Below are 25128 nucleotides of genomic sequence, written 5' to 3' on the forward strand. Positions count from 1 at the left end.
TCCTCCCATGCCCCCCCACCGCCATGATGCCCATTATGGATCAGCATCACATATCAGAGAAAATATTTGGCCTTTGGTTTTTTGGGGATTGGCTTACTTAGCATTATATTCTCCAACTCCATCCATTTACCTGCAAATGCCATGATTTTATTCTCTTGTTAATGCTGAGTAATATTCCATTGTATGTATATATACCACAGTTTCTTTATCCATTCACCTATTGAAGGGAATCTAGGTTGGTTCCACAATTTAGCTACTGTGAATTGTGCTGCAATGAACATTGATGTGGCTGATCACTGCAGTATGCTGTTTTTAAATCCTTTGGGTATAAACCGAGGTGCAGGATAGCTGGGTCAAATGGTGGTTCCATTCCAAGTTCTCCAAGGATTCTCCATACTGCTTTCTGGATTGGGTAAACCAATTTGCAGTCCTACCAGCAATGTATGAGAGTGTCTTTCCCCCCACATCCTCGCCAACACTTATTGTTTGTATTCTTGATAGTTGCCATTCTGACTGGAGTGAGATGAAATCCTAGAGTACTTTTGATTTTCATTTCTCTAATTGCTAGAGATGTTGAGCATTTTTTCATATATTTGTTGATTGATTGTGTATCATCTTCTGAGAAGTGTCTGTTCTGTTCCTTGGCCCATTTATTGATTGGGTTATTTTTTTTTTTTTGGTGTTAAGATTTTTGTGTTCTTTATTTATCCTAGAGATTAGTGCTCTATTTGATGTACATGTGATAAAAATTTGCTCCTATTCTGTAGGCTCTCTCTTCACCTCACAGGGACAAACCCACATAAATTCAGTTATCTTATACTAGACACAGGCACCAAAAACATATATTGGAGAAAAGATAGCCTCTTGAACAAATGGTGCTGGGAAAACTGGAAATCCATATGCAGCAAAATGAAATTAAGCCCCTATCTCTCACCATGCACAAAACTCAACTCAAAGTGAATCAAGGACCTAGGAATTAGACAAGAGACCCTGAGCCTAACAGAAGAAAAAATAGGCCCAAATCTTCATCATGTTGGGTTAGGCCCTGACTTCCTGAACAAGACTCCTATAGTGGAAGAAATAAAATCAAGAATCAATAAATGGGATGGATTCAAACTGAAAAGCTTCTTCTCAGCAAAAGAAATATTCAGTGAGGTGATGAGAGAGCCTACAGCTGTACTTCTTGGGGGGCTCTTCTCTCCAGCCCCTTGCTGGCAATGGAAGGGCAGCTCACTCCCATTAGCATCCTCTCTCTCTCCTCCTCTTGTCTCTGGGGGAAGGTCTCAGGAATCTCGACATTTCTAGGTAACAGTTGGTCACAAAACTCTGTGTTCCTCAAGTCCTAGATTTCTGCATGGTTCTCTGAAGCTGTTTTCCTTAGCTTTGTGCATGAGAAATGGTCCCTTTCTCTGACGTTGGAAGATAAGGAACTCCAGATAGGTGAAAGCCAAGGGTGTCAAGTTGATTGCCAGCATTCTAACATGTCTTCCATGAGTGATATCCCACAGGTTACTCTGTAGAAGCACTAAGAGGGCAGGAAAAAATCAAATTTAGCATCTTATTACATTCATGTATAGATATTCCATTCCGTGATTCAGTGACTAGGTGTTCAATTATCCCTCTCAAACTCTTAAACTTGAATGTGGCCCAATTCTCCAGTGAGCTTCACAGTTTAAACCATTATGTGGTTATTGAGAAATGTACATTCACTGGTCATGCTCATTAGTTGCATGATAGATAGTGAGAAATCAACAAGGGAAATTGCTCTTTGTCAGTGTATTGACAAGAGCTTGGGGTGTGAATATTAGAGATGAACACACCTATAGGTTAGGCCACTAAGTAGCAGACTTTTCCCCAGCTGTACACATGGTATAACTACTCGAAACATAAGTTCTCTGCCTTTGGCTCCAAATTAATTGTCACCTGTTTTAGGTATTTGCAGAAGAGGGTTTCCTGGGGGAATAAGAAAATGAAGGTTCTAACAATTATTTAATAGATTAATAGTTGAAAATATAAAAATTTACCGAGAAAATAGTTTACTTTCACGAGATTTTTTTCAGACCTTGCTTGAGTGGTAAAAAAACAATTTATCAAACCTCTTATCAAGGGAAATTCAAATCTTGCTCCATGAACTATGCCTGAACAATCTAAGTGAGAATTGTTTAAAAACAAATATCTTTATAAATGAGCTAAGGGGATACTCAAGAAGGCATGGTATAATCAGGATTAGTTTAGAAAATTCAAAATGGGAGCCTATTCTTATTAACTGATCATTTTCTTTCAAAATGCTTTTACTTCTTAGGGGAAAAGCACTTCAATTTATATTCTAGTAATTCTCAAGTTATATTGAAATTCTTTGCTTAGATCATGTCATAGAAGGATATTTAATAGGATTTATGACACTGGCCGTCTGAGTGCTCCCATAGTTTTGTGGTACAAGTAATTTGAAAAGCTTATTTACTTCTTTTTGGGAAAAATTGATAGATGTGTACAGGTGCTAGATTTGGGTTACATTAAGAAGCAAACACAAACTTTTATTTTTTTTCTTTCTATCCTTAGCATTTTGGAGCAGTAATGCGATTTTCAGGAGTTTTCATTTTTAAGAATGCCAGAGGTAGTATGATAAAGGTTAACTACCTGAAAAGTCTATTTCTAAGATCTCCAGATGGGAAGAACTTCTGGAAATTAAAATGTTCAGATTATTTCTACTTATTATAGTTTCAGACATATGGAAACTCATTGGAGAGTTTGCCAATACTGACTGGATTGCAATGCTCACTATTGTTATTGTTGTTGGAGGATGTATATGCTTTCTACGTGCCAGCAATCAAAGGCTAAAGGTCAAGATAGTGAAGGGAGTTTCTTTCACTGAAAGGAGTATAGCAGGTAGATTGGCATGATATGTGTGAGAGTCTCAAAGGTGAGAAACAAAAAACAATCATTGAAGTGATGTGTAATTTGGGGGGAAAATAATGTATCCTTGACAACGTTAGGGTACACGTCAATATTAGAGGCAGTGAATGAGGATGGATTAATTCTCTATTATAATATAGCTCCTATGATAATAGAGAGAATTCCTTTGGGCATCTCTCCTTCATAATAAGCTTGATGCTAAGCTATTTCAGTGGAGAGCAGGAGGTAGGGGCTTTCCTGCTGTTTCCTCTTGTGGCAGAGGGAAGTGGGGAGGGGTGATCTCTTCAGTGTTGGAGTGAAAACATCTGGTGGAGGCCTGTCCCAGCCATCCATCTGGAGTCTTTGGTCACATTGCAGCCTCAAACTGGTGATAATCTTTCTATGTCCATCTTGAATCAGGTCTTCCTGATTTCATGTGCCCAAAGGCATACCAACTTCGTTGGCTCCCAGATTCCCTTTATAGCCTGAAGGTGTCTGATATTTTCTGCATACTCACACCACTGGTTGATGATCACCTGCTCTGACCTCCAATTTTAAAGATTTGTTTCCTCTATGCCCAATGACCATAGACTATAGACTAGGCTGGACAAACCAGTAAACTTTGCTGTCTCCTTTGGACTGAAGGATACCTTTTCCAGTGAGGTCTGAACCCCAGTCTTGGAGGGGAGAATTAATTTATTCCTATTCACTTGTCTTTAATATCTATGTGTCTGAATGTGGTGTCTGTTTTAGGTGAGCAGACATTTCAAGGTATGATAGTGCTAGAGATGGTCTGCAGATGGATGCTCTATGAGAGAATCCTTTGGGGCAAGCTCTCTCTGGGAGGCAGAGTCATTATAGTCTAAAAGGCAATACCTGGGGAAGAGTGTTATATGTGAGTAACAATCAAGGCAGTTATTCATTCAGTATATACTGAGTGTTTATTATGTGGTGGTTACAGTCCTGGTACTGTCCTAGTTTCTAAAGATAGTGTGTGTGTGTGGGGGGGGGGCGGTGGGTTGGGGGAAGGGATTTAAAACAGAAAAACAAAACAAAATGCCTAGATTTGTTTGTAGTTAGATCTCTTCTTCTTCATGTTATCTTTTGCCTACCTAACACTTGAAGTCAGTGCTTCTCACTTCATACTGTTTATTTTGTTACCAATAGAATTAAGTATCTTACATGATGTGGTCTCAGAGAGAGGTACTAGAATTCTCTGTGTGTTCAGGAGTTTGAAGCCCTGGGTTATGTAAAACCAGCCATTTTGAAGATATCTTTAAGTAAAAACAACTGACTTTTGAATGAACATTTCAAAGAGATTTTACTAGCTTCAAATGAATTAGGAACAGGTGAATGGAAAATTAGACTGAGGTGGCATGCAGAATTGGCTTTGAATTTCTCATTAATTAACAGTTCTCAGTGACCTGGTTGTTCTAATTACTCTGGCTGGGAAATTTGATCATTAGTGAAATGAAGCATGCAGCTATACCACTCTCTTAAGAATCTCAAATGAAATAGCTTAGTCTGTCAAAGAATCAATGCTATGATTACCTCCTGACCACAGGAGACTCAGTGGGGCTAGGCCTCACCTCTTGGATTCTTGCAATATGTTCTTGTGAGTGCATTTTACTGCATCTGTTTGGAACTTTGATTTGCTGCTTATGAAAAGGAATACTCTCTCATCAGCATAGTTTTGATTACAGGACATTTTAACAGGGTCTTTTATGATAGTTGGTTGTTTATTTTGGTCCAAGTAAGCAATAGCTTCGACTCGTCTGAGGAGAACATATTTTTACTACAAAATAATCAGTGCTTTTTTTTTTTAAGAAATATATTCATGGAAGAATGTTATTTATTTATTTATTTGTTTGTTTATTTGTTTATTTTTGTAATCCAAATGACCTGAGGTAGAGGGGCTCTGATGTTCTAAACTTTTCATCTTTCTTTTCCCACACCTGCGCTTCACACTTACTGGGCAGGTGTACAGGAGCAGTCATTGCCTGCTCCTTGCCCTCTTTCTCTTTTTCTTCACCTTTCCAAAAAGACAAAGGAGGAAGTTGATTAATGGATAGAGGAATCTTCTAGCTACTATGGTATGACAGGAAACAAGGATGCAAATTTCTTTTCCTCTCCCTGCTATTCAGTATTTCTATAGATGAAACCCAGCTAAAAAAAAAATTACTACTTCTTTTTAAAATTTATGAAGTTTAATACTATCTAAGGCTTGGGGAAATGCTTGCAATTCTTTAAATGAAGTGATAATATTTAAAATCATGTTGATGTTTTATGATATGCACTGTAAAACAGCTATTTCCTTGAACTGTTATTTTCATGTTTAAATTTCATGATGAGATTTAATTTAAAAATATCAGTTTAAGTGATAGTGTAGAGTCAGAAAATTAATATCTATGTATCATTTAAATGAGTGAAAATATTTCAATAAAGTGGTATAAGGGGTTTGAGTTATGGAATAGTTTCATATTAAAAATTTGATTAATAAACCTTGTGTGGTTTGTCTTACTATAAGTATATTTATAATTTTAAAAACCCAAGCACATTTAAAAATAATTTTATTAAACCTTTAATCTATGCTATTTAGAGCCAAAATTACCTATAGTAATATTTTCTCCCATTTATATCTTCCTTTTATTAGGCTCTGAGTGTAGACTTTGACATATTATGTAGACCCAATAAAGGCAGAAGCTACTATTGACACTATTTTAAAATGATAGTCTTCTTGGTGTGTACAACTCAAAAGCACACTATACATACAATGGCAATGTAGAGAATAGAAGGGGCTGATTGTCCTTTTGAAAAATCAGGGCTTAAGGAGTCAGGGTCAGAAGAACTCCTCTTCTGTTGAGGCAGTAGAGAGTGGAGAAAAGAGGACTCATCCTGGAGACCTGGATTCTAGGGTCACCTTTGCTACTAACCTACTGTGGTAACTCAAGAAAGTCAGTTAACCTCTCCAAGTCTTGGTTTCATCGTCTATAAAGTGAAGGAAGTGAATTAAGGTCTTCTAAGTTGCTTCCAGTGAGTTAATATGATTCCATCTCTTTTGGGAATTAGTTTGGGGGATTTTCTTTTGGGGATTATTAATAGCCAGGTGCAAAACTAAAATGCACATCGAAGTGATTTGCTAGACTTAGGTTTGGTGAAATTAGTAAATTCCCAAATCTGTAATTTTTGTGTATTGATGTAGAAGATCTTGCTTCCTGGGTCAGGCACTCAGAGCAGCAGCAAATTACTCTAGGAATTGGGTGGGGAAATATGGTGATTTGGGCAATTCATCTTGACTTCTAGAAAGAAGCAACTGTATTCAGAAGCTGTAAAGAGTTGCTTATAATTTTTTTTTAAGTAGAAAGGAGATATAGAAAAAAATCAAAAGAAAAATGTTTTCTTGAATACAGTTCAACAAATATATTGAACTTCTATTAAACAAAGGTCTACAACCTCTTGGCTATACATCTGGAAAAGAAAAAAAACTAAAATCCCGATTTCAGTTACTGGCAAAACGTGATGTGGATGGATATAAGCCATATGCTTTTCTTCATTCATGCCCTGAAGTGTGAATGCTTATTTCTCCACTGAAGAAACTGCAAAGCACTTATTTTCTAAAGTGCCACCCCAGAACCCCTGGCAATAGAATATTATAAAATAGAATATTTTCTATTTTACAGATAAGAATTCTCAAGCTTGGAAGGTCAACTGACCAGCCTCGTCAGTGGAGATCTACAACACAAATCATACATGCAATATGGTATGTGGGCCTGTAATGCTATTTTAACTTTGAAAAGCTCAAAATCCAAAAGCTTATTTGGTTTCAGGGATTAAAGGATTTTTGATATGTATGTGACACGGGTGAGGGCAGGAGGATGACCAGAGGGGAAATGAATGAAATACAAGGGTAAATAGGACAGAGTCACTGTCCTCAAAAAGTTTCCAGACAGATCATCAGCACAATATGTTTTGTTTTATAGAAGAGATGTGATGAAATTTAAGGGAGGCAGACATGATTTCTGCTGGCATTTCAGGGCATATCACAGAAGGGGGAATGTTTGTACTGGATCTTAAAGGATGGTTGGTGTTTCTCACAGGAATAACCATTCTAAACAGAAAGCAGAGAGACATAAACACTATGGCATATTGGAGGTTTCACAGTTCTTCTGTGGCCTCATAGGATGTGGAAAGGATGGTATAGGGATGAATGTCAGAAAACAAGACTGAGATTATTACTTAATATCATGCATGCTGATAACCGTCTGTTGATTCACCACTTAAGTTGTGTTCTTCAGAGTTAGATGTTGAAATGAGTGTTTATGTGTAAATGCTGTGATAAGGAAGCACATCTAGGAAGATCTATAAGGGTGTGGGGCATCAGGAAAGGGAAGGGCAAGAAGCCAAGAAGGCAAGAGGACATTGTGTCTTTGGAAGTTCTGGAGTGGCTTCACCTTGATCCTGCAGAGGGCACTGGAGAGTGAAGGTAAAGCCTTCAATACTCCCATACCTGGATCTGTCAGTCACTGGGTAAGGGCCATGGGGTAGAGGGTGGGCTGGTGATATAAATTTCCAAGCACTCTAGCACTTCCACCTGGGTTCTCCAAAGGCAGGCTGCAGGGGGTTAGAAGGGGGGTGAAGTATACTAAAGTGGTCAATGGAGTACCAGTGGGAAGGGGTACTGGATTCTTGCAATATTTTTTTGCAGGTGAATTTGCTGCGACAGTGTCATTCATTGACCTCTTATTTCATCTCAGGCTTTAAACTGTGAACTTTTAATTTAATTTAATTCTATCAATTCCACAACTCTGGAAATATTTTCTATTTTACAAATAAGAATTCTCAAGCTTGGAAAGTCAACTGATCAGCCTAGTTAATGGACTTCTTTTTTGGCCACAAGTGTGGACAGCAGGGTTCCCTAGATTCTCAGGGCTCCTCATCCATCCCAACTTTTCACCTGAGAGATTCCTACTTGTAATATGTTTTATATACTGCAGTTTTACAAGCATTTTCTCTGAAAGAATAATGCTTAAGTTTAAAAAGTTTCCAAATTAACTGGGTATGGTGGCACATGCCTGTAATCCCAGAGGCTTGGGAGGCTGAGGCAGGAGGACGGTGAGTTCAAAGCTAGCCTCAGCAAAACCAAGGCACTAAGAAATTCAGTGAGACTGTGTCTCTAAATAAATACAAAATGGCTCAGTGGTTGAGTGCCCCTGAATTAAATACCTGGTACCAAAAAAAAAAAAGTTTCCAAACTGCCATAAATATTGAAGAGCCAATGAAAGTTTATAATATAAAAAAGTCACAATGAAACACTTCTAGATAAATGCTCTCTTCTTTATATTTGGATTTTATTTCAAATTTATATATTCAATTGCTCTCCCCCAAAAGATTTTCATACTATAATTAATCAGAACATTTTCTCTTACCAAGTTTGGTCTGATTAAGAATATTACCAAATTAGCTGTGCATGGTGATGTAAGACTGTAATCCCAGCAGCTCAGGAGGCTGAGGCAGGAGGATCACAAATTTGAAGCCAGCCTTAGCACCCTAGTGGGGCCCTAAGTAACTCAGGGAGACCTTGTCTCAAAATAAAAATAAAATTAAAAAATGGGGCTGGGAATGTGGCTTAGTGGTTGAGCACCTCTAGGTTTAATCCCTGGTACTAAATAAATAAATAAATAAATAAATAAATAAATAAATAAATATGATTAAATCATATATATATGATCAAATCAGAACTAATGTTTATTTTGTTGGTGCTGTGTTTTGTTTTAAATTTGTGTATACTTTAGAACCTTTTGGAAACCAATTTTTTCATGGTCAATAAGTAAAAGAAATAAATTTTTAAAATATTTAATTGTTAAATGTTATGAATTGTGTTCAGTCTATACAAAATTTATATAATTTCTAATCCTGTCTATTTCTGCTATCCAAAAAATTTTGAGTAGTTTTTAAAATTTTTTTTAATAGTTGTAGATGGACAGCATAACTTTATTTTATTTATTTATTTTTTGTGTGTGGTGTTGAGGATGGAATCCAGTGCCTCACACATGCTAGACAAACACTCTGCCACTGAGATACAGCCTCAGCCCTTTAAGTAGTTTTGAAGCAAGGCAATCAAAAGAGGTATCCCCACTAAATTTTGAGTATTGAGGTAGGGGATATAGCTTAATGTTAGAGAGTTGTCTAACATGCATGAGGCCATGTATTTGATTTCTCTAGCAACATGCATCTCTCTCTCTCTCTCTCTCTCTTCTCTCTCTCTCTCTCTCTCTCTCTCTCTCTCTCTCTCTCTCTCTCACACACACACACACACACACACACACTTTTGTGGTCAGTTTTGTTTTGTAAACTCATTAACAAAATAGTTATTGAGAATCTTTATATACCAGCAGGCTAACAAGACAGGCAAGATTTCTGCTGTCATGGAACTTATTTATAATCTACAACAGGAGAATAAATTGCTATGATTATATCTTACCCTGTTATTGCAAACAAAACTAAACAAATTCTAAGTTTTGGAATTTGAGAGTCTGGGGAAAAACATGTTTCTCTAGGAATTAGTCATTTTATGTTATATGTTTACCTATAAAGTAAATAAATCTGGTAATTGAACTGAATAAATATTTATGGGGTATCTACTACATGCCAAACATGTTAGAGCTATTAAAATGAGTGGCAGTAAATTCTTTTTCTCATACAATAGGCATAGCAAACTAAAATCCTGAAGAATATATATATTTTTGTTAGTGATGATCTTTTAAAAAACCACTGGAATTTATATGTGAACCTTTAAAAAAATTCAAATACAGGTATTCACTATAGATAACACAATTAAGATTTTAAAATATATTATTATAGAAGAGAATTTTATTGTTAAAAATGGGGGAAAGCACTAATTTTTCATCACCTTATTCATGAAGTTGCTTTTTTTAGGGTTCTTTCAGAAGTATTTTATTTTTCATCTCTTTGAAATGAGCATTTCCACTTTAAGAATTCAGAACATTGCTCAGCTATCTTCTATCCCATCCTCTCTCTTTAGAGAGAAGTGGGACTTTCCTGCCTTTTCCTGTGGTGTTTTATCAGTTGTATCAATATTGATGAGACAAGAGGAAATAAATGTTACTGAAAAATAAATCTCCTGTGTCTTTTGTGCAGACTGCCGGCCAGCTTCATCACCAGCAACAGCACGCTTGACTGGAAGAATCATGAGGCCCCTGCCAAGACTGCAGCACCAGCTCTACCCTGACACCCTGAGGAGGAACTTGGATTTCAAACTAGCCAATAATCTGTACAAAGTGTTTTCATTATGCACATTTGGCAGAAAGGAGCGTGGGCCTGAAGTAAATTCATAGAGTCTATTCTTCTTTTCCTACCTCTCCCAAAAGAAGAGCTGTGTTCTTGTTTACATTGCATATCCTTCCTGTTCTGTCCACCCCAAGCTGTCCTGTCCTTTGTACCATGTTATGCTGAATTAATCCTTCATTCTCTTGAAATTTGGCATTGCCAATCCAAGTACGGAATTTATTTTCCCTCCACTTATTTGGGACAACAGCTTCTCAAAGTTCTACTAAGGTTTTACTTCTAAGTCATAGATCTATAGTCTCTATGAAGATTTTTATGACCAGATTCTGATTGTGATAACATTTCCCTGAATGTTTCCAGGTATATTAATTTAATTCTTCTAATTACTCAAAGGCTGAATTTTTTAAAAAAAAATTCTTTGGATACATGTCTCACAGCACTGAGTACTTCCTTTTCTGTTTTCCATAGTACTGCATGAATTCATTCAGGCACTAAAAAAAAAAAAAAAATGTTCTTTTACTACCTAGTTCACATTTGACCACTCTGTAAGGCACAAATATTCCTTAAAGCATTTCTTGCTTTTTGGAATTTGTTCATTTGTTACTGAGGACTTCTCATTGGTTAGGAACATATTTACAGCTTCTATAATAATGGGGACTATTGAATGTTGAGCCCATGAGTGTCAGAATTTCTGTAGAAGATACCCGTAAATGGAAAGTGCATGTTCTTTCTCTTTTTCTTTCTTTCTCTCCTTAAATGGAGATGAAAGAAAGAAAAGAAAAAAACACAAGATGATGAATGTATTAGTGAGTTTTCTGTTACTATAATAAAATACCTTGGCTTTGTAAGGGAAAGTGGCTTATTTAGATTTAGAATTTTAAGGATATGGCATCATCATCAGTTTGGTTGTGGTGAGGATCTCATACAAGAGGTCACAAGAAAGAGAGGTTACCAGACAGGAAATGAGAAACAAATGATTCAGAGCCAGGTGGACTTTTGCAACAACTTGCTGTCTTGAGAATCAACTCAAGAGTCTCACAAAAACTGCCTTTCATCCCTTCTGAGGGCAGAACTCACAGTGAAGTAACCAACTTCCATTGGGACCTACCTCTTAAAGATTCCACCGTCTCCCAACATCACTACACTGAAGATGAACCATTAAGCAAGCATATGAGTCCTTGGAGGAGTTCCACATCAAAATCATAGTGATGAAAAACTATGAAAGAAATTGAATTCTGTTTTCTCCAGAAAAATCTGAGACGCTGTTGCTGCTGAAATGAGCAAAATGAAGGCAGATAATAGGCAATATGTTATCTACTGTCTTCCAAGGTACTTACAGTGCAGAACTTGTAGTTCATTTTCACAAGAGGTATGGAGAGTGAAAATAGAACAGGGAGAAGGGAGACATTTACAACAATAACAACTAAATCAATCAAGTGTCTCAAGTCTCAGTGGCTGCATTGAGACCTTAGGATGTTGGGTTGCTGGACTTAGAAGCAACAAAGCTCAAAGTTTTTATCTACCAGCAGACAAAACCTTACCCTGTTCCCTCACTTCCTATGTATTCTCTTCTCATTACAAATTGGCTTCTGTTCCTGCTATTTCACAGAAATTGTTCTTCATAAATTCAGCAATGGCATCCTAATTACCAAACTGTGTTGCTCTGTTGAATTTGATTGTTCTAATATCTGTTTTCTTCCAACAGTTTGTTTTAAAACTTGAATTCTCTCTTTCTAGTGTGCTCTCTTTCTCCTTTTTGTATCTCTGCATATCTTTTCATAGCCAATATCTCTGTCCCATCTATGTGATCTCCTAAGCTTACCTTCTCTGTCCTCATGGTTTAAGGATTACCTACATGCCTGATCCTGACAAGTCTCTTTCTTGTGTCTAGATTCTTCACTCAGTCCCTTCAATTCTGTATCTTAAATGCCCTTAAAAACAAAGCATAGTTCAAGCAGAAGTCTTCAATTCCCCCTAAAAAATTGATCCTTTTCCAATCTTGATGTCAAGATTGACTTATCATCACCCTCTTAGTTCTTCTAACCAAAACTTTGGAGCAATTGTTGAGACTATTTTCTCTTTCACCTACCATAACCAATTGATTTCTAAGTATTTTTCAAACATGTCTCTATGTCTCTGTTTCCATTACCCTTTCCTTTGTGTAAATGCTTATAATATCTAAGTGATCTCTGGACACTTGTTCTTCATTTCCCTTCAACTCCATTTTCTAAATAGCTAACAGGCTAAAACCTTCAGACATAAATCTGATGTTCACTACCCTTATTAAAACCTTCAATATTATTCAATTTTCTAACTATTGGTTTCCTTTCAGGAGAAATGATCATCCTCTACCTACTTCCAGTTACATGATTTCTCTAATTAGCATCTGCGAAGTGTGCATGGCTGACTCTACACCTCTATACCTATGCTCTTCAAAAAAGGACTTCACTCCTTTACCTCCTTTTCTGATATCTACTTGTTATTTCTAAGAACTGTCTCAAAAGTTTTGCTGATCATGATCATTTGGAATCCTTGGGTAAATTAAAAAATATAAAGATTTTATCAGACATTTTAAAACAGATTCTATAAGAAGATTACAGGATTCACAGGATGTTTCATATTTCCAATATTTCAGTGAAGTTGAATTCTTTCCTGGTTTTACCCCAATGGCTACCTTCTCCTTATGAGAAAAACCCATTTGGTGACAATGAGTAGTAAGAGAGATTTTTGTTATTATCTTTTCTAAGACCTTGTCTCATTTCTATTTCAAATTGACCATGGCCAAATTTTATGGTGCCTTCAGGCCAGAAGCTTTTAATTACTTAGATTCTAAACTACTTAAATTTTATATACTGAAAATGTAAAGTCTTACTCTTATTATTGTTGGCCACAGAAAGCTGAGATTGTAAAAATACCTTTGGACCCCAAATATCCATGAGTTGAAAATGGAGGAAACATGGAACCCTCCATTTATACCTACTCTGCTAAAAGATCTCTGGAAAGAAGCTAGGATACGGGTGTTTCTAGGCCTGTTTTTAAAATATCTGAGACCAGATAATTTTTTAAAAACAGAAGTTTGATTTTCACAGTCTAGGAATTCCAGAATCAAGGGGCCAGCAGTTGACTGTTTGGTGAAGCCTTGCTACATCAATGGTGTCTTTTTGAAGCAGCATCCTCATATGGCAGAAGGTAGGGGGTCAGAAATGGGACAGTGCTGGGTCCTCACAGGACAGAACAGTGAAAGAGCAAAAAGGAGCTCAGGCTAATGACTTCCTACTTATTTAATTTAACATTACTATTCATTCTCAAGAATTTAGTTTGTGAGCCAATGTCTCTGGGAGAATTTTCTTGGATTTCCAGACTAGTTTTTCTTTACCAATTCTCAGTTCACCTAATATTTTATGAAATTGTACTTCAAACATTGAGTTGCATGTCTTTCTTTATTTCTACTGTCATGGGCTCCTTGAGGGTAGGAACTGTGTCATAATTATTTTAGTTACCCGCAAATTGAGTACAACAACTAGTATGTGCTTAATAAAAGGTTTATAAAATTAATAAACACATTGATAGTGGTTATAATGAAGTTTAAGTTTTAAGGAATCTAATAATTCTCAATGTTGACACAGAAATCATTTCTCTCTCTCTCTTTCTCTCTCTCTCTCTCTCTCTCTCTCTCTCTCTCTCTCTATATATATATATATATATATATATATATATATTACACACACATATATAAATGTGTGCCAGTGAGCTGACCTGAAAGCATGGGTACAGTTGGTCTCAAGAAGTAAGACTGAAAATCAATACCTCATGAACTGGAACAAAAGTCAGCTAAGGAAATGACAGACCATCTCCCCAAGGAGAGAAACACATGACAGAAACCTGACTGAACCTGTTATATCTGAAGGAAGGTGAAACCAGGTAACCAAGGAGATGGAATGAAAAAGAAATGCAGATGTGGTAAGTCTGCATGTCATGGCAGTGCACTTCTAACTGTTCTACAGGAGAGGTCCCTCAGTCAGAAACAAACCTCCTAGGGACAAATGGCCGGGGTGTCCTTTTTGTAGAGGTGGTTGTTTCAAGCTGTCAGTCTGATGCCATTATACAGGGTATCATATGGAAGAGGTGTTTCACATGGAGGAAATCCATGAATGGAGAAAGTAGATCAGCAAGTGGTCCAGCCTGTCAGGAACATGGTTGAGACAAGTACAAGGCTAGTACTAATGGCCAAGAGATAGACCAAGCAGGTGCTGAGAATTATATATTGGTCTAAGGTATTTGGTTGCTATAATTTAGGCTGTATGGACTATTGGCGATAACTAATGCAGGGATTAGAGTCAAAGTGTGAGAAGACCAAATTTTTGGTTTTATACAGAATAAAATGAAAAATGGAATTAGGGATACCTTTTAGAGATTTTTATCATGACAAGTGACTCAGGAGGTTGTGGTAGAAGGATGGCCAGTTTGAGACCAGCCTCAGCAACTTAGCAAGACACTGTCTCAAAAGAAAAAGGAAACAACAAAGAGGACTGGGAATGTAGCTCTGAGGTAAAAATGCCCCTGGTTCAATCCCTAGTAATTACAAAGAAAAGACTAACTGTTAAGTGATTAAGGTTTAAATTGAACAGTGGAAAAGAAAAAGTGCTGAGTATATCTATAATACAAAATGAGCATCAGACAAAAAATCCAAAATACTTTTAGCATCAAAAAATGACAACGAATCTTTAACATTTCTCAACTGTCTCAACTTAACTTTGGATCAATAGAATGCCTATGAATGATGTCTCTGAAACCATGAAACACTATTTAATTTTTTTTCTTATTGTAGTGGATATACATAACATGAAATTTACCAGTTTAGCCATTTTTAAGTGTCCAATTTATTGGTATGGAATACCTCCACAATGTTGTATAACCATCTCCAGAACTTTTTCATCATTCTATACTGAAACTGTATCCCTTAAATGTTAACTCTCGGTTCCCCACTCTCCTAGTGGGGTTATTTCTATTGTGCTTATTTCTATAAATTTCTTTGTTCTAGAAAGCAAACGTAAGTGGAAACATACACGATTTCCCTTTTTGTCTGGCTTATTTTATCTAGCCTAATGTTCCCAAGGTTCCCTCAAGTTGTGCCAAGTGTCAGAACTCCATTTCTGTTTATTCTGTTGTATGTGTATGCTATGTTCTCTTTATCCATTCATTTGGGTTGTTTTTGCCTTTTTATTACTGTGAAGAAGGCTGCAATAAACATTGGTACACAAGTGTTGGAATCCCTGTTTTTTTAATTCTTCTGGATATATACCTAGAAGCTTCAAGGGCAGTTTTGCAGCATCCCCTTTGCTGTGTAGGATGAAATGCCAGATATGTACACTATGCTATGGAGTCCTGTGTTATTCTTCTTTCTGGTTACAACAAGGTTAATCATCAGATCCTTTGTTCTGAGAAGTGACAATGCCTTGAGCTTCAAGGACATGTTTTCTGTTGCTTAAAATTCAGGAGAACGAGTTGTAATTTTTCCCTTACTCAGGAGGATGCAGGCGTTTTCAGAGGTCCTCCTCTAGCAGTGCACAAACATGGAAATACAGGAAAGCTGTGGGATATGGGGACTGACCTCCTGGTGTGAGAGTTCAAAGAAAATTAGATGAAAAGTCCCATTTTCTTGAGGGCTTTCCTTAGTTAATAGCACCTAGAGCTGACACTGAACCTGCTGCCCATGAGGCACAGTGCTGAGGCTGAAAGGCAGTAAAGCTGCATCTCAAACACCTCTGCCTTCTGAATCACGACATAGCTCTGTGAGTAATAGTCACGTGTAATGGGATCATGCCATTTGCTAGGGACCTTTCTAAATTTCTTACAGGTAATGTGTGGGGCACATTGTAGGGGATAAGCATCTCTTTTTCAGAACGAATTGCCTTCTTGTGGTACTACACCAATCATCAGCAGCGGTTTCTGTGGCAAGTCTATAAAACAGACAGAATTAGCCAGAACCCTGTCTAGCAATCAGGACCTGGGGAGCACACTTCAGCTCAGATGTAATTCAGACAGCATTCCTTTTGGGCATGTAGCATCTGTGAAAAGTCAATTTCAAGTAAAGTTGAAATAAACCTAGGCTTTGGTAGGTTTTGAGTGTTTTAAAATACTAAGCCATGGAGAAAACTGAAGTAAATATTGATTAAGAAGCATAGAGTTTATAAGATATGATTTGATAGGTTCGAGCAGTCCTCAATTTGCACTCTGGGTCTTGTACAGATTTCAAACAAGTTTTAAAGGCTAAAACCACAAGTGGGGAGGGGTATTACACCAGCGGTTTGTCAAGAATTTAGACTGGTGTAGGCAGGGGAGCAAGACGTTTTGTAGGAAAAGGAAAAGGATTGGGTAACTTATAGAATAAACAGAGAAGCTTTTGGAAAAGGAGGGGGGAAAGAACAAGAACAAAATCTTGGACTAGGAGAGAAGTTAGGGGGCAGATGACCCTGGTGGCTACCTGCAGGACTGGGATATTCCTCTGTAATGAAAACTATTGTTCTCATTATGTAAGCTGCAGTATGTAGCCACTTTGGTTTGGTCAGGTTTCAGCCTATGCTGGGAAAGGGATGTTCATCTGCATAGGATGAAAAGCTCTCTGAGGTAGAAGTGGCCTATATTTTGTATGTGCCTTAATCTGCTTTGTCCTTTGATTTTAATTTCTTCCACAAAAGAATATTTTGAGTATTAACACTCTTATCTGAAGCTAAGATAGGGAAATAAATATTAAAGGTAAGGATATTTGTCAAAAGTAATTTCTCAATTATAGACTTCCTGAACAAAAGAATATTTTAACTCTTTACTTTTATAAGATGTTAGCAAAAAGTAACTTTGGTAACTCTTACCTGTTTCATTTATGCCTACCATTTCATTTATTTTTGAAAAGAAAGTTTAACTCCTAAATCCCTGGGAGATGTAGCAAAGTGACTTGAATTTATATCAAGTTATGATATAAATAAGGTCTGGTATGTTGGAAAGGCTTTGGAAGCAAAGACCTAGGATACTGAGAATTAAAACACTTCACTTTAAAATGGTCCAGGGCTAAACTTGGGTGCATGTGAGTATCAATTTCTCTGACATCAGTGATTTTTATGGTAAGCTTTCAGGACGTGAACATATTTGAAAATTTGAGAAAAGAAAGCTTTTTATCATCCAAGCCTCCTTTTTGCAGCATGTCTGTGTGTGCTGTTCGCAGAGCATGTTGCTAAGCAAGGGGACAGAAGTGCAAATCCAGTATCGGGTTTTGCAAATTTGTCCCTAAGGAGCATCATTCAGGCAGAATTTCATAGAGTCCATCCAGCCTTAAATTAGGAGATACTGGCCCTTAAGACTTAATATTGCTGCATTTCCAATGCTCTTCATTTAACAGTTCCCCTAGGGAAGCAAGAATTGTTGTCATGAGGAGTTGCTGGTTTGGTAACTCTCTTTCCTGCCACTATCATTCTTTATTGCATACCCACCAATTTAGGGTGAGGAAGAAATGTGGATCTTAACATTTATGAACCTTGTTTTAGGCTTGGCATGGATTTTTAAAAGGCAAAGAATTTTGGGAGTCCCTTACCCCTATGTGAAAGTAATATTCAAAATGACTGAAAAGGGATTAGAGTTTGTGCAGACTTTCATAGGGAGTGGTATTTTGCTTGATTCATTTTTCTTTTTAAATTGTAATGATAATAGTACTTCAATACATTTGAGGTTTTCCTATGATCAGACAAGGCATTACTCAGCTTATTGGAGCTTGAAAAATGCATTTATGGACTTATTGTCAAGCCAAAGCAGGAGTTCCTCATACAAAAGCTCTGAATGGTTTTTCTTTTTTCTTGAGTAGAGGGTGGGGTAAGGAAATGAAACATCATTTTGAAGGCTCCTCTCCATTTGAATAACTATTTTTTTAACAAGGAAAGTAGGATATAGTCAGAGCAATTGGAAACTTCCATGAAAGAATTTAACTTACTTGCATTTTATTAGACTGTTATTAATTTGTGAAGTGCATTTCTGTATAAATTTTAAAATTTATTTTCTGAGTCTTTTAGTTCAGAATGTAATTCTGAATATTTTCCTTTAGAACAATGTAAAAGTAAAGGGAGTTTGAGCTTATATCCAGAAGGTGCTTAGAAAAATAATTTTTTGAGTTATAGCAAGAAAATATTAGCTGGGTTCGGAATGACAGACCAACACCTGGTTCTGGGAGAAGAACTTGGTCATCTGCAACTGATTTTAGAGTCTCTGAATGAGATGGATCATTTTAATGAAACTCTCAGAATGTCTGTGAAGTGCAGCAGGAAAATGGCACAAAATAAAAATGGCCATTCATGTGTTTGTTTCTCTCAAACCTATAAAAATACATTTGGAGATTCCTTAACCAGTCCCAGTTCTGGTCTAAATTGAATGTGGGTAGAATAGGCGGTGTGTCTCCATATTCTTGCTGAAAATTCTAGTATCAATTTTGATTGATCACCTTCTATAAAAATAATTAATATTACAGTATACATCCATGCTTGGAAATGTCTAGCTAGTTATGAATGAGCTGCTGGAGCATTAGAGCCATTAATGTAATAAATATGCTAACCATTGTATCTCCAGTCCTAGAACGGTTTCTGGCACTTGATAAATATTCTTTAAGAGAATTAATGAAATGATCAGATTAAAGCAACTTCATCTTTCATTTATATATATAAGTTTAATCTCTGCTATGGCTTGAAAGCTTATATCCACTCATGAAATTCATGTTAAAACTTAATCCCCAATGTAACGGTAGTAAGGACTGAGGCCTTCAGGAAGTGATTAGGCGGTGAGTCCCTGAACTCATGGATGAGATTAGTACTTATAAAAGAGCATAAGGGGGTAAGTTCAGCCCTTTTCCCTTTCTGCCAAGTGAGGACAGTGTCCAAGGTACCATCTTAGAATAAAGACAGGGCCCTAGTCAGAGACTGAACTTACTAGCACCTTGATCTTATACTTCTAAGTTTCTCAAATCATGAGAACTACATTCCTGTTCTTTATAAGTGTCCTTTTGATGTTTTGTTATAGCATCAGAATAGACAAGAAAATCTCCCTAGTAATAAAAATGAAAATTTTCTCAGGGTATCTGGGGAGTTCGGGGCATCTAGAAATTCACATGAGGACATTCGAAGGGAGGGAAAAACCCACAGAGAGATTATGAGGTTGGAGGATGAATAGAGCCAGAAAATAAAACTGCCCTGGAGTTATGAAGTTATTTAAAAAATCCTATACAAGTAACTGTTTGGGTAGAAAATAGGTTGGTGCAGAAGTTCTTAAACTTTCCTTTGTTCCCAACACCCTTAGTGTCTCAGGGATTTTTTTCACAGCTCCCCTAATCCAAAACAAACAACAAAAGTAAACAGTTTTTCATTTGTTAAGTTGTTAATTCTAAGCAACTTAATTAATATTTAATTACTAACAAGTTGGTAGTCATTGCTATAAAAATTACAAAGTAATGAAAAGAAAAACAGATTTTTATTTTATTCTGAAATAGCCATAATTACTTGGAGTATGTCATAATTTCTAAAGCTTTGATATCTCTGTCAACATAATTTTTCATTTCACACTATCCTTCATATGGCACTTGATTTTTACTCTAGCAATCATGGAAAACCATTTCAGGAAAATATGATGTTTCAAAAGGAACATAGCCATCTAATGTTTAAGTAGTTGTACATCATGTGACAATCTCAGGGATTGTTGCATTTTTCTAAAAAAAATTAAAACATTCTGCTCTGCCCTGTGAGTTCATTGCAGTATCTCAGAGTCCCTCGGGCAACAATTTGTAAATTATGAGGTTATAGAGTTGAAGGAGATACACAATGCAAATAATAATGTCAACTGCTGATTCATGAAATAGACCATCAAAATAAAACAAACTGCATGTATTCTTGACTCAGTAAGGAAGATCAACATCTTAATGAAGCTTTAGTAAACTTTCAGAAGTGGAGGCAGAAATCAAGACATTTATTATGATGCTTTAGGTTCTGGTGTAAGACAGGCCTTTCAATGCAGAGAACTTAATAGGAAGGGACAATCTGTGACATAAAAGTACAGAATCAGTGGATGCACTGAGCAAGGCACAGATTTGGAGCGAATGTAGAAGATTAAGTTGTTGCTTGGTAATTCTAGTTGAGTGACCCACTCTCCTGAGAAAGAAGGTAAGGGAGGCTAGTCAAAAGTTTGGATATATGGATTTGGTGAAAGTTCCTGAAAACAAACAATAATATAGAGTTATTTGCAGTTTTATCTTAGGTGAGAGTTTTTTGGAAGAGTAAAATCTTGTTAATATTAACATTGGGTTGTATGGTTTTGGTCCTCAATAATAATGATTTTAAAAAACCTAAAACTCTCAGCAGCTACATATATTGAGACTTTTTCTTGCCAGCCATGGTTTTAAGTATTCTGGAGTCATCCTATTTTTAAATATTCTCAGAATTTTATAAGGTAGTCTTTTGGATCCCAGGTTTACAGAAAAGTAATAGGATACAGGAAGAGTGGTTAATGAAACTTGCTTGTGGTCAAGAAGAGAGGACAGACCTAAGAATGTGCAATTTTTAATGAAAAGGCATAGTAAGTATGAGGTATGATTAGTTATTCATGGGTCATGTATTATTTATTGTCAAAGTGTTCTTTGAGCATTCACTGTTCCTGCTGCTACTGTCAGTGGGCCTGTGACACAGACTGGTACCAGGGTGTTTCTGGATGGACTACGCCTTGGATCCAGCTTCTTGTGGCTTTCCTGTTTACTAATCCTGGCTCTGCATGACCAACTGTCCTTGGAGCTGATCTCATGTCTACACTGCTGCTGGCTGTGAGAGAAATCCTCAAGGGCAGCAAAGCCATTGCACATGGAGAACTGGACTTCATCTGGGCAGCACAGGGTGTACGCACAGTCTCATATTTTATGGTATGATGGTTGCTTACTTATGATCCATGTTACAGATAGGACTTCATTCTGAAAAAGGAATTCAAAGAGTGTGACTCCCCCTTAGAAAACATCCTTGCCAGCTTAAAAAATATTTTACTTTCCCTAGCTGTTTTATATAGTGAAAGATCTAAAGATTTTGATATAGGAATTATTTGGTTGACTTCAATTTCTTCCATTTCTTAAACGTGTTACCTTAAGCAAATTACCTAATGTCTCTGAACTTAAAATCCTTCTTTGGGCTGGGGATGTGGCTCAAGCGGTAGCGCGCTCACCTGGCTTGCGTGTGGCCCCGGTTCGATCCTCAGCACCACATACAAACAAAGATGTTGTGTCCACCGAAAACTGAAAAATAAATATTGAAATTCTCTCTCTCTCTGTCTCTCTCTCTCTTTCTCTCTCTCTCTCTCTCTCTCTCTCTCTCAAAAAAAAAAATCCTCCTTAGTGACTATGGAGTACATCATAGGGTTGTTGTGAAGTTTAAAAAGGTTAAATTACATTTAAGATACTTAATACAATATTCTACAAATGTTTATTATTGTTGTTGCTTTATGTGGTTTTGTGAAAATATATTATATATAGTCAATTAGTACATAGTCCTGTAGTCCTACTTTATGCTTATTTTTTTGAAATAAGTGAGTTCATATGAATCATTCCCTAAATCTAGGGATGTTGTAATATAAACACCCTGGCAACTCATTTACAATGGACTAAACATTTCTAAGCATAAATGCACACTGGATTGGTAATTGTTTTTCCAAGCTATGTTTTGAATTAGTAATCTAATTTTCATGGGGGCTCTTAACTGTAGGATTGATATTATATGTGTCAGCTTAAACACTTGCCTACAGACACACTTGCTCTGTTTCATCTTTGCCCACAGACAAATACGTCTTTAGAAAGCTCCCTTACTCCAAGGGCAAAGCTCAAGGGGACATTCTCCAGGACCAGATGTTCTCTATGGAGTGAGTCAAACTCTTTGAAAGCCTCCCCTCCTGTGCTACAGCTTTCATTTACATAAAACATAATTTCTGAAAGTAAAGGATAAGGTGAAAAAAAATCAAGAAAAGCCATCAACTTTTGTCCTTTTAAATGTCTAAACTCTGGAATGTCCCTTCCCCAAAGGCTCCTGTGGGGAGATTAGTCCCCAGCTGGCCTTGGAAATTTTAGGAGCTGAAAACCTGCATGGAGAAAAGAGGTCACAGGGAGTATTCTTGAAGACTGTGTCTTGTCTGCGGTTTCTTTTTCTTTCTCTGGATGCCATGAGATGGGTAGCTTTGCTCCTCTATGTGCTACCTACAGTGATAACTCTGCCTCATCCTGGTTCCAGAAACAATGGAGCCATTCTTGTCCCTGGAACCATGAACCAAAACAAGTCTTTCTTCCTTTAAGTTGACTTTTTCAGGTATTTTGTCACAATGAGGGAAAGCTAAACTTCCCCTCATTTAGACTAAAACAACTGAATTTCTTAAGCTTTTTAAAGTTCAACTTGTCATTACCATTTTTCAAATCAAAACATAATTCCTTAGTTTATCCCGTGGATTTTGCCATGGACTGAAGATGTAGAATATTTAATTTACTAATTAAGAGTTTGTTTCAGAGTGTTTTTCTTATTAAATATGAAAAGGCACCTAATTATAGTGTGATCTGACCCTCTATTCAATACTAATTATATTTATGTGATAGCTGTCAAGTGTACATTTAAATCAATAAGATAATCATGCATTTGTGTATACTGATTTATTTTGCTTTATTAAGACAGAGGCTTAACTAGGGCATAGGATTTTTCCATGGAACAAGGGGTAGAGGGTAGGGGGAACTTTGTGACAGGAGGTAGATCTGAAGTTCACCAGACAGATTTTCTTAGCATGTTCCTCTCTGTCCTGATACACGGGGCCATTTCAACAAATATTCATTGTCCATTTCTTACTAAATAACAACTTTCTGTACTCTAAAAAAGCATTCCTATTATGGCTTCATCAAAGTGGGATATTTTGACCTAGAAGTGCAGGTCAGGTAACAGAGAAACAGCCACCACTACTTGACCTTTTCTGCTCTTTGATCCAATTTCAAATTTCCTGGAAAGAGATTCTCAATGGCTCAGCCCTGTCTCTTAATTAGTAATTAATTTTACAGTGAACTAATAGTCCTCTAATAAACTGACCAGTAGGATAGCCATAGAGCAAGGGCCTGAAGTACAAATGTGACTTCAGAGGTGGGTGGTATCAGCCCTCAGAATAAAGGGATTGGGCAGGATTTTTGCTGACAGCAACATGCACAGATTTTAATTATACAAACACTCCACTGTTTTTTTTGTTTGTTTGTTTGTTTTGTTTTTGTGCTGGGGATTGAACCCAGGGCCTTGTGCATGTGAGGCAAGCACTCTACCAACTGAGCTATATCCCCAGCCCAACACTCCACTGTTATCACAGATATTTTATGAATCAAAAATTCGAGATTGACAAAAATCTGAGTTTGGTAGGTATCTTTAGTTTCATGTAATGACCAAATTTGTAAACATAGTGCTAGCCAATCCATTATAATACTTGGAATTATTATTTAAGGGGATTCTATGGCTGAATCCCTTTTAAAACATAACTTTAATCAGCATACCTTTATGGCATGTTCCTTTAAATGTAATGATTTTACTTACATATTTCTTATGATAGATTGGCATAACTGTTCACAGAGAGTTGATTTACTTGATTTTATTGGAATAGGTACTTTATAGATTTATGGTTCTTTAAGCCATGACGCTGTATTGGTCATATATTTTGGTTCTTATTCCTCTCTTCAGTCTGTATCTGCTTATTCTATACTGTCTGTATCTGCTTAATATATATAGTCTGTTTGCAGAATCATTAGTTTAAATCTAAAATAAGCCTAGATTTTATGCAGGCTTCTATGGGTTAGTGCTATGGAATTTTCCTGTGTCCCAAAAGGGCCCTGGGCATCCTATCTTTAATGCATCTCATGAGTATGGACAGGGTGGTGGTTAATGATTCCAAAAGCACTGTGGTGAGGGAGAGGGAGGTGGAGATAGAGAGGTAGAGATAGATAGAGGTAGAGAGGGAGGCGAGGGCGGGGGGGGGGGGGAGATGAATCTGAGGAATGCAAACTGAGAACTTTAAGAGACAGAATGAACATTTGAATAAATTATTTTCTCTTGGGCAGACAGGAATGAAATTAAAGCTTAGGAACAAAGTTTAAAGCCTTAGCTTGCAAAACATCCACACACTCTCAAAACCTTTCATGTTGTTCAAGATTTCTGCTTTGTCTCTTCAGGACCATGAGTACAAACAAACAAATCACAAATTTACTCAGAAGCAATTAAGAAAAAAATTTTTTATAACAACTTCACTGCATACCAGGAAAGTAATTTCAGAAGGAAAATGACAATTATTTTGCCATATATTGCCACTAAAATTTTTTTGCCAGTCTGTTTCATATGACTGTCTTGTCCTGTGGTTCATATGGAATGAAAAAAAAATCAGTTCTTCAGAATACTATACCAGGTATCATATTTTCACCAATAAAATTTTTACTGAGGAAACATTTTTTAGATAAAATGATTATTCCATTTTACTGTATTATTTTTACCACTACTTTGACAAAAAGGCAAAAATGGGTGAAATTAGTTGCTACCATGTAAAATTGAAAGCAAAAGGCCTGAGGCCCACTGTTTTCCATATGATCATATTAGACTATATTTTGTTACCTGTTGATATAATTTACCAGATGAGAATTTAGTATTAGTTATATGTTTCTTAAATACATTTCAAAAGTAAGATGCTTGACAGACAATGATACCTACATTATGCCAGTCCCACCGGTGGGGCAGAGTCCATTTGTGACTAATTCCTTGGCTTCAGCCAAATAAAATGGGCAAATTCTGAAGTCCTTTCATTCTGTCCATTCTCAGCTGTCCTCCTATGTTTGCTTCCTTTTATTGCAAAGGAAACAAGTAGAGTGTGTTC

The sequence above is a fragment of the Urocitellus parryii genome, chromosome 8 (genome assembly GCF_045843805.1).
Source record: "Urocitellus parryii isolate mUroPar1 chromosome 8, mUroPar1.hap1, whole genome shotgun sequence".
Taxonomy (NCBI): Eukaryota; Metazoa; Chordata; class Mammalia; order Rodentia; family Sciuridae; genus Urocitellus; species Urocitellus parryii.